The 9,105-nt window shown below is 46.7% G+C and overlaps 1 pseudogene across 1 annotated transcript; it reads left to right on the plus strand.

Annotated features, from left to right (window-relative positions):
• The first annotated feature begins 199 nt into the window (after positions 1 to 199).
• Positions 200 to 8,656, plus strand: LOC308164085 (aldo-keto reductase family 1 member B1-like; annotated as a pseudogene). Its single transcript has 11 exons — positions 200 to 208; positions 522 to 696; positions 1,179 to 1,295; positions 1,595 to 1,672; positions 1,809 to 1,931; positions 5,677 to 5,725; positions 6,991 to 7,072; positions 7,329 to 7,410; positions 7,769 to 7,852; positions 8,309 to 8,391; positions 8,545 to 8,656. The product of its transcript is annotated as an aldo-keto reductase family 1 member B1-like (transcript).
• The last annotated feature ends 449 nt before the right edge of the window (positions 8,657 to 9,105 follow it).

Raw genomic sequence — 9,105 nt, forward strand, 5'->3', positions numbered from 1 at the left:
ACATTCATTCCACACAGACTGATATATTTAAAGTGTTTATTGCTTTTAATTTTGATGATTATTACTGACAACTAATGAAAACCCCACATTTAGTATCTCAGAAAATTAGAATATTACTTAAGACCAATACAAAACAAGTTTTTTTTAAAATGTTGGCCAACTGAAAAGTATGAACATGGAAAGTATGAACATGGAAAGTATGAGCAGAGTGGGAGGCGTCACAACAGGTAACCGCTGAGTTGAGGAACGTAAAGGATTAGAGGGTTTAATAAGGTCTTTAGTCGTGGTGTAGCCTACAATACAGCAGAATAGATGATGTAAACACAGTAACAACTGTAAAAGTTAAATGTGACTTTGAGGGAGACAGTAGCCTACTACTGAGCATGTTAACATTATATGTAAGCCCTAATTCTAAAGACCTTACTAGGGACCCTACTAAACCCTCTAACCCTTACTTCCCTTACCTGTGCTAACCCCACAGTGCACATATGACCTAACCAATAATTCCTCTAAAACTCCAGGCCTCCATAGGAGGACAAGTAGCAGAGGCTGTGAAGGTGGCCATCGCCGCGGGCTACAGACACATCGACGGGGCGCCCGCACGTGTATCAGAACGAGGAAGAAGTGGGAAGCGGGATTCACGCCATGATCGACCAAGGGGTCGTGAAGAGAGAGGACCTGTTTGTCGTCAGTAAGGTGGGTGGTCACACCAACCGTGTCTGTGGAGAAAGAACAGTGGGAAAAAATCCTGAAATCTCAGATTTCCTAGAAAAGCCACTCTCTGTCTCTCTGTCTCTCTGCCTACAGCCTGGTTTACCAAGAGGTCATGCATGCAGATAAGAAAGCATGTAATCCAACCGATGTACGTAGGATTGAGGCCAACGACATGCCAGTACTGCTTTTCCATCCATTATGGCTGTGTGACTAATCGGGTTGTTGTACTGTGTAAGCCTGCTGAGCTAAAACCCACAGGGGGTATTAGTTTGGGAATCTTAGACAAGTCAAGACCAAATCACCTCCACTGCAGCTGTAAATACTACTCACTGAGATGGGTCGTCTGCTATCAAGTCTCCAAAAAGTGTAGCATCCTTTAAATTCAAATGAAGCTGATAACAATATATGTGATAACAATATTCACTGTTTTTCCCAGTGTTTCATATGACTGTTTCTCCCCAAAGTTGTGGCGCACCTTCCATGAGAAGTCCTTGGTGAAAGGAGCTTGTCAAAAGACCCTGAGTGACCTCAAGCTAGACTACCTGGACCTCTACCTGATGCACTTCCCTATGGGCTTCAGGGTACAGACACTGAGCCAACACTGTGTGTGTAATGTGTGTGTGCGTGTGTGTCCGTGTCCGTGCGTTGACACGTGTGCATTATCTAGATTTTAATGATCGCTACCATTGTTGTACATAAACTATGAATCTAAAACGGAAACACAGGGAAGCATACAGTATGTTGTAATGTAACATTTACTATGACATACAGGTATTAAACTGTAGTAACATTGGAAGTAACTGTTCTCTCAGCTTGTGTTGTATCCTTGGTTATAGAGAAACAAAATGTCCCACGGTAACTAGTTTGTTTGACATTGCAGTCGGGAGACAATCTATTTCCTGTTGGTGAAGATGGACAAGTCATTGCAGATGACAGTAACTTCTTGGACACTTGGGAGGTAATACAAATGATGGGTGTTGTGGTTCTAAAAGCTAAAATCCTCAACACAGGAATACTAGATTATATTGTAGGATTTTGATAGGAGTGAAATAGAAGTGTTTCTCTAATACCAATGTTGACAATATGTTTAAAAGGCCATGGAGGAGCTGGTGGATGCTGGTCTGGTCAAAGCCATCGGAATCTCCAACTTCAGCAGCGAGCAGATAGACGCCGTCCTGAACAAGCCAGGCCTCAAGTACAAGCCTGCCGTCAACCAGGTAACTTACATCAACCAAGTAACTTACATCAACCAGGTAACTTACATCAACCAGGTAACTTACAGGCAACACTTGTTAAACTTGTTAAACACAGCGGGGGTGGATTGTTGAATCATCTCCCCTTTATGAATGAATGAATGAATGAATGAATGAATGGTCTTTATTGTCATTGATATAGTACAGGTACCAAACAACGAAATTTGGGAGGGGGGGCTCCCCTGGTGCTAGGAAAAGAAAAAAATGGATGGCCCTGGGGTAGAAGCTGAGCTTCAGTTTGTTTGTCCTTGCGAACATGGTCCTGTACCGCCTGTTCGAGGGCAGCCGAGCAAAGTGTTCGTACCTAGGGTGGGATGGGTCTCTGGAGATCTTGGAGGCCTTCCTGAGGCAGCGTGTGTTGTACAGCTCTTCCAGAGAGGGGAGGGGGGCGCCGGTGATCTTCTGGGCCGTTCTCACGACTCTCTGTAGCGCATTCCTCTCTGCGGCTGTGCAGCTGGAGAACCAGTTGCAGATGCAGTAGGTGAGGATGCTCTCCACTGCGCAGCGGTAGAAGGCCACCAGCATCTCCTGTCTGATGTGGTCTTTCCTGAGGACTCTCAGGAAGAAGAGCCGCTGTTGTGCCTTCTTGATGATGGCTGCTGTGTTGTTCTTCCAGGACAGGTCATCCTGTATGTGCACCCCCAGGAATCGGAGGGTTGAGACTCTTTCCACGCTCCCTCCGTCGATGAGCAGGGGCTGGACCTCAGATTTTTTCCCCCTGAAGTCCACGATGATTTCCTGGGTCTTTGACTGGTTCAGCAGCAGGTTGTTAACCTTGCACAGCTTGCTCAGCTGCTCTACCTCATCCCTGTACGCCGCCTCGTCCCCCCCCCGAGATGCAGCCCACCACGGTGGTGTCGTCTGCAAACTTTACGATGGAGTTGCTGGGGTGGACGGGGGTGAAGTCGTAGGTGTAGAGGTTGTAGAGGATGGGGCTTAGCACGCAGCCCTGGGGGGACCCAGTGCTGAGTCTGAGGGCTGTGGAGGTGAGGGAGCCCACCCGCACCCTCTGGAGGCGGTCAGACAGGAAGTCCTTGATCCATGCACATATAGAGTGTGATAGTCCCAGGTCTAGTAGTTTGGTCACTAGCCTGTCTGGAAGGATGGTGTTGAAGGCAGAGCTGAAGTCCACAAAGAGCAGTCTCGCGTAGCTGTTTCCCCTCTCCAGGTGGGATAGAGTGGAGTGGAGAGTCGTCGCGATGGCGTCCTCTGTGGACCTGTGGGCTCTGTAGGCGAACTGGTATGGGTCCAGGTTGGGCGGGAGGCGTGTGACTATGTGGGCCCGGACTAGTTTCTCGAAGCACTTCATGATGATTGGTGTGAGTGCCACCGGGCGGTAGTCGTTTAGGCAGCTCACCGTGCTTTTCTTCGGGACTGGGATGATAGTTGAGGTTTTCAGGCAGGGTGGGATGGTGGCCTGGGACAGGGACTGGTTGAAGATGTTGGTGAAAACCCCGGCCAGCTGGTCGGCGCAGTCCCTCAGCACCCGTCCCAGGACGCCATCCGGCCCTGAGGCTTTCCTGGGGTCCACCGCCTTCAGCACGCGTCTCACTTCATGCTCTGTGAGGGTGAGGCTGCTGAGAGCTGGAGAGAGTGGTGTTTGTGTTGTGGTTACCTCCGTTCGCCCCTCGTCGAACCGGGCGTAGAAGGAGTTCAGCTTTTCCGCCAGCAGGGGGTCGTCCTCTGCGGCTGTGAGCCTGTTGGCTCTGAAGTTTGTAATGTGCTGAACCCCCTGCCACACCCGCCTGGAGTCGCTGCTCAGGAAGCATTCCTCAATCTTCTCTCTGTGGTCTGCCTTGGCCTCCCGGATGCCGCGCTTTAGGTTAGCCCTGGTGGTGCTGTACAGCAGTGTGCCCTTCCCTGCGAAGGCGTTGTCCCTCTCATTGATCAGTTTTTGGACCTTCCCAGTCATCCATGGCTTCGTGTTGGGGTAGACCCGGACCCGTTTGTCCACGGTGACTGAGTTGGTGCAGTTCACTATGTGGTTCAGAACCGACGACGTGAACTGTTCCAGGTCCTCATGCTCATATTCCTGCCATGAGGTGTCATTCAGGCAGATCTGCAGTGGAGCGGACCCTGCTGGCCAGGTTCTGACAGTCTTAGTGGTGATGGGAGCACTTTTCCTCATGGGAGTGTAGGCTGGGATCAGGAGGATTGACACATGGTCAGACATGCCTAGATGAGCTAGCGGTCTAGCCTTGTAAGCAAGCTTGATGTTGGTGTATACCTTATCCAGTGTTTTTTCTCCTCTTGTTGCACATTTAACATGCTGATAGAACTTGGGTAGTACTACCTTCAGGTCAGCATGATTAAAGTCTCCGGCGATTATATGAACTGCCTGTGGGTCTGCGCTCTGTCTACCACTGATGACGTCATGTAGCCGCGCCAATGCTAAGCTACCATCCGCGTTAGGCGCAATGTAAACAGATGTTATGTGCACCGCGTTGAATTCCCTCGGGAGGTATGTGGGTCGGCATTTAACAGTCAAGTATTCCAGGTCTGGGGAGCAGTGGCTACTTACAGTTTTTGTGTTTAAGCACCAGCTGTCCTTCATAGATATAATGAGGCCGCCTCCTCGCGTCTTCTCACTAAGCAGCGTCCGGTCCGCCCGGTGTAAAGTCCTTCTTTCCAAGCCTACCGTGGAGTCCAAGATGGTGTCATTTAGCCAGGTCTCCGTGAGAATAATCACACAGCTATCTCCCACGATGTTATTAGTAGCGACCTGCAGTCTCAATTCGTCCATCTTGTTAGCCAGAGACCTGACGTTGGATAGGAAAATACTCGGCAAAGCAGGTTTATCCGGGCTTCTCTTTAGCCTAGCTAGCAGGCCTCCCCTTCGTCCTCGGCGTTGCTTACGATCACGACGCCGACGTTTGCATTTGAGGGCTGGGACCGAGAACCACTTTTCACCCGGCGACCTAGCGATTTCGAATGGGATTCCTTGTTGTTTCAAGAATTCCGTTGTTACAGTCCTCTCATTTTGCGCACCAACTTCTAGTAAGTCTAGTCTGCTGTAGGTACTATTTGCACAACCGTTCCCTATAAGTACTAAAATAAAAATGTACATACAATACTATTTGCACAACCGTTCCCTATAAGTACTAAAATAAAAATGTACATACAAATGTACTTAAAAACACTAAAAAAACACCAGCGTTGGAGCCACTCCGAGCCGCACGTCTGAGCGCGCCGCCATCTTAAGGTGAGGCTTTCCTTTTTTACAGGAAAGCCTCACCTTAAAGTGTGTGTGTGTCTGTCTGTGTGTAAGGCAAGGCCAGGCAAGTTTATTTGTATAGCACATTTCATACAATAGGGGCAATTCAAAGTGCTTTACATACAGCATAAACAATACAACAAGAGGAGAATAGTAAGTGACAAGAATATATATATATATATATATATATATATATATATATATATATATATATATATATATAAGAAATAAATAGATAAACATTTAATAAGATAATAGATAATGGATAAAAAGACAGAGATAAAAGTGTTTCAGAGAGATAAGATTTCACACAGAGAAGTCAAGGGAGAGATGTTCTCTGAAAATGAATACTCACCTTTTCCCTGTTCATCAATTCATTTTTGACCAGGTTCCAAAAACCTCTGTGTGTGTGTGTGTGTGTGTGTGTGTGTGTGTGTGTGTGTGTGTGTGTGTGTGTGTGTGTGTGTGTGTGTGTGTGTGCCTGTGTGCCTACAGGTTGAGTGCCACCCCTATCTGACCCAGGAGAAGCTGATCAGCTACTGCAGTGTTTCCCAAACTGTGGGGCGCGACCCCCTAGTGGGGCGCGGGGGTACTGCAGGGGGGGCGCAGAAATAATATGGGAGGGGGGAAAAATGCACACACAAGAGCTGTAAACAAACACTGCTTGCTTAAGGTTACCATCAGGGGTGTTGTGGGCGTTGGATGATAAAAATGAGAACCTGAATGGAGCGCAGGCCATAAACTGTAACAAAGAGGCAGCGAGGGGGCGCGAGCCCAGAGGGGCTCCATTCACGTCATTGACGCGCGCTCTCCCTCCCCATCATTCCAGCTATCTAGCAGCAACAACAACAATGGATAAGTTTATGAAAGAGCCAGAAGCTAAACGAAAAGCGAAGGAGCCCATAACAAACGTCCCAAAGCCAAAGTCAAGAAAGTATGACGATACATACCTCTCCCTGGGCTTCACGTCTAATGTGGACAGGATACAATCTTTCACATGGAAACTGGACATGTGGGGGAGGAGACTTGAACAGGGGGACATCGACTCATTTGGGAATCTGAAGGCATTCATCGAGACCAATGAGCTGCAGAGCACAGTGGTTCCATGTATGACAGAGCACATCTCAGCCCTGAAACAAAGCTTCCAGAAATACTTCTCTGTGGATCCATTTGTTGCACCACCACCTGCCATGTTCAGCACTGCGGAAGAGGAACAGTACATCGACATGACTTCAGAGTCAACCATGAGGCTGCAGTTCACATCCACGACTTTGGCTGGGTTTTGGATTGGAGTGGAGAAGGACTACCCTCTCATTGGACAGAAAGCTGTGGGAATACTGCTGCCTTTTGCAACATCATACCTGTGTGAGATAGGCTTTTCTGCTGTTGCTGCTATCAAAAGCAAATACAGGTCGAAGTTGAACATTGAGAATGAACTGAGAGTGGCAGTCTCAAAACAACAACCCCGCTTTGAGAAGATTTGCAAGGCAAAGCAAGCACACACAAGTCATTGATCGTAATTGTGATAGGAATGTGAGGAGTAAGAATAGTGATGCAGTAGAAATTAGTTAATGTTGATATGTTGAATATTTCAGTGGCACAGGATCATTTGCCAAGCACTTATGTTCCTTTTCAACCCATAATAAAATATAAAACTATAGTTGGATATATGTGTCTTGTTATTATTAGAAGAGAAAATGTAATGTTTTTACAACTTTATACAATTAATTATATCAATATAGGTGGGGACTGGGTTAGGGGGGGCTCGAAAATATTTCCAATTACCCAAGGGGGGCCTGATTGAAAAAGTTTGGGAACCGCTGAGCTACTGTCACTCTAAGGGCATCGCTGTGACGGCGTACAGCCCCCTGGGCTCCCCAGACAGACCCTGGTCAGTTCACACACACTCTCTCACCAGAATAATACATACGAGAATCACTGCAATCTCACATTAAAGTGACATTTTACACAAAACGTTTTTTGGGTAGGTACTATAATGATTTTTACCTAGGGGTTGTTATATCTTGGGACAATATGAAGGGGGGGACCAACATATTGTGTACTGTGCTTGGAGGAGTAAAATGCCTTTTCAATGTAAAGAGGTAGTATACTGTTGTAAAGACTTAATCAAATCTATTTTCCAAAAGGGCAAAAGCTGGGGAACCATCTCTGCTGGAGGACCCAGAGATAAAGGCCATAGCTGATAGGTACAACAAGACCACTGCACAGGTGCTGTTTAACACGGCTGTTTGATACCGTTCCTCAGTCCTCCCATGTCTCTTCCACCAGCCTCCCCTGTAAACCCTGTGACTTAACACTGACCTTTGCTCTAATTCTGCATAAAGGAATGCAATAGACACACAGCAGTCGGAATAACAATCGGACCTGAAATTCTGCTCCATGCCAAAATCCATTTAAAGGGAGTGTTAATGCAGTGTTAGGGAATGAATGTATTAACTACATTTACTGTAGACAGCATAAGAAGACATGCGCGATATCAGGGTGTGTTTGGAAATTACATGGTTAAAGAGTAAAAAAATAAATCTGATGGTTCAATGTTTAAATCTGATCAATGTTCTCCCATCAGGTTCTGATTCGGTTCCATATCCAGAGGAATGTGATCGTCATTCCCAAGTCATCAACGCCCTATCGGATCAAGGAGAATTTCCAGGTCAATCTTAACAATCATCCAAAGAACAGTGGGAAAAATATTTTTACTTTTGAGAAACATGGCATTAGCATAACATGATCGAATAGAAAGGACTTCATCTGGAAATCAGGATCAGTCAAGTCAAAACGCTCCCTGTTAAATACATGGACTGAAAACTTTGTGTAGGAAGCTCTATAAAATTCTAATCAAATGAATCAATGTTTATTCAATAATAACACAATAATATAAGTGTAAATAAGGCAATATGTGTAAGATAAAGTTAGCAATAAAATAAATAGTAATACATAGCAGCAGTGACGATAGTGAGTGTGTGTGCAAGCGTGTACTTGTGAGTGTGTAGAGTGAGTAAGCGTGTGCTTGTGAGTGTGTAGAGTGAGTAAGCGTGTGTTTCTAGCAGCACAGCGTCTGTGAGAATGTGGTTGTACCAGAGCCAACCCATGCTGCCTGTCTCTACAGGTGTGTGACTTTGACCTGAGTGACGAGGACATGAAGACCATCCTGAGCTTCAACAGGAACTGGAGAGGACTTGCAATGGACTGGTGAGGGGGGGAGAGAGAGAGGGAGGAGTGGTTATGAGAAAAAAAGAGGTGGTGAGAAAGATAGAGGGAAGATAGTGCCCACTGTGTGTTTTTAGGGCGGCAGTAATGAATACCCTGTCACCTACTAGTTCTTTATCGCTTCCTTCACCACAGGGCCAAGAACCACAAAGACTACCCAATCAGGGCAGAGGACTGAGCCTTCAGGGAAGAGTGTGTGGCTGGCAGAGATGGAGGAGACGACACACACCTGACCAACACATCCCTGTACACTACCTCAGATCACCTGACCAACACATCCCTGTACACTACCTCAGATCACCTGACCAACACATCCCTGTACAGAGATGGAGGAGACGACACACACCTGACCAACACATCCCTGTACACTACCTCAGATCACCTGACCAACACATCCCTGTACACTACCTCAGATCTTCGGTCCTCCCGCCTGGTGCAGACGCTGGGGAGGGACATGACAGCAGCTGGTGAAAGTGGGATGAAGTCGGCAACTGACCAAATGTTCAGACTTTTATTCTGAAAAATGTAAATATATTTCAATGTTCTTGAAAATCAACGACACACTCGCTAGTCAAGCCAAAATATTTAAATGCAATGGATTCGGTGAGTAATCCCCACTACTACCTAGGGGGGTATTCCATCAATGTCACTAAAGGAAAATCCAGGCTTATTTTGATAAATCCCGCAAGATCTTGC

This window comes from Nansenia antarctica (genome assembly GCF_963989245.1).
Source record: "Nansenia antarctica genome assembly, chromosome: 8".
Classification (NCBI taxonomy): Eukaryota; Metazoa; Chordata; class Actinopteri; order Argentiniformes; family Microstomatidae; genus Nansenia; species Nansenia antarctica.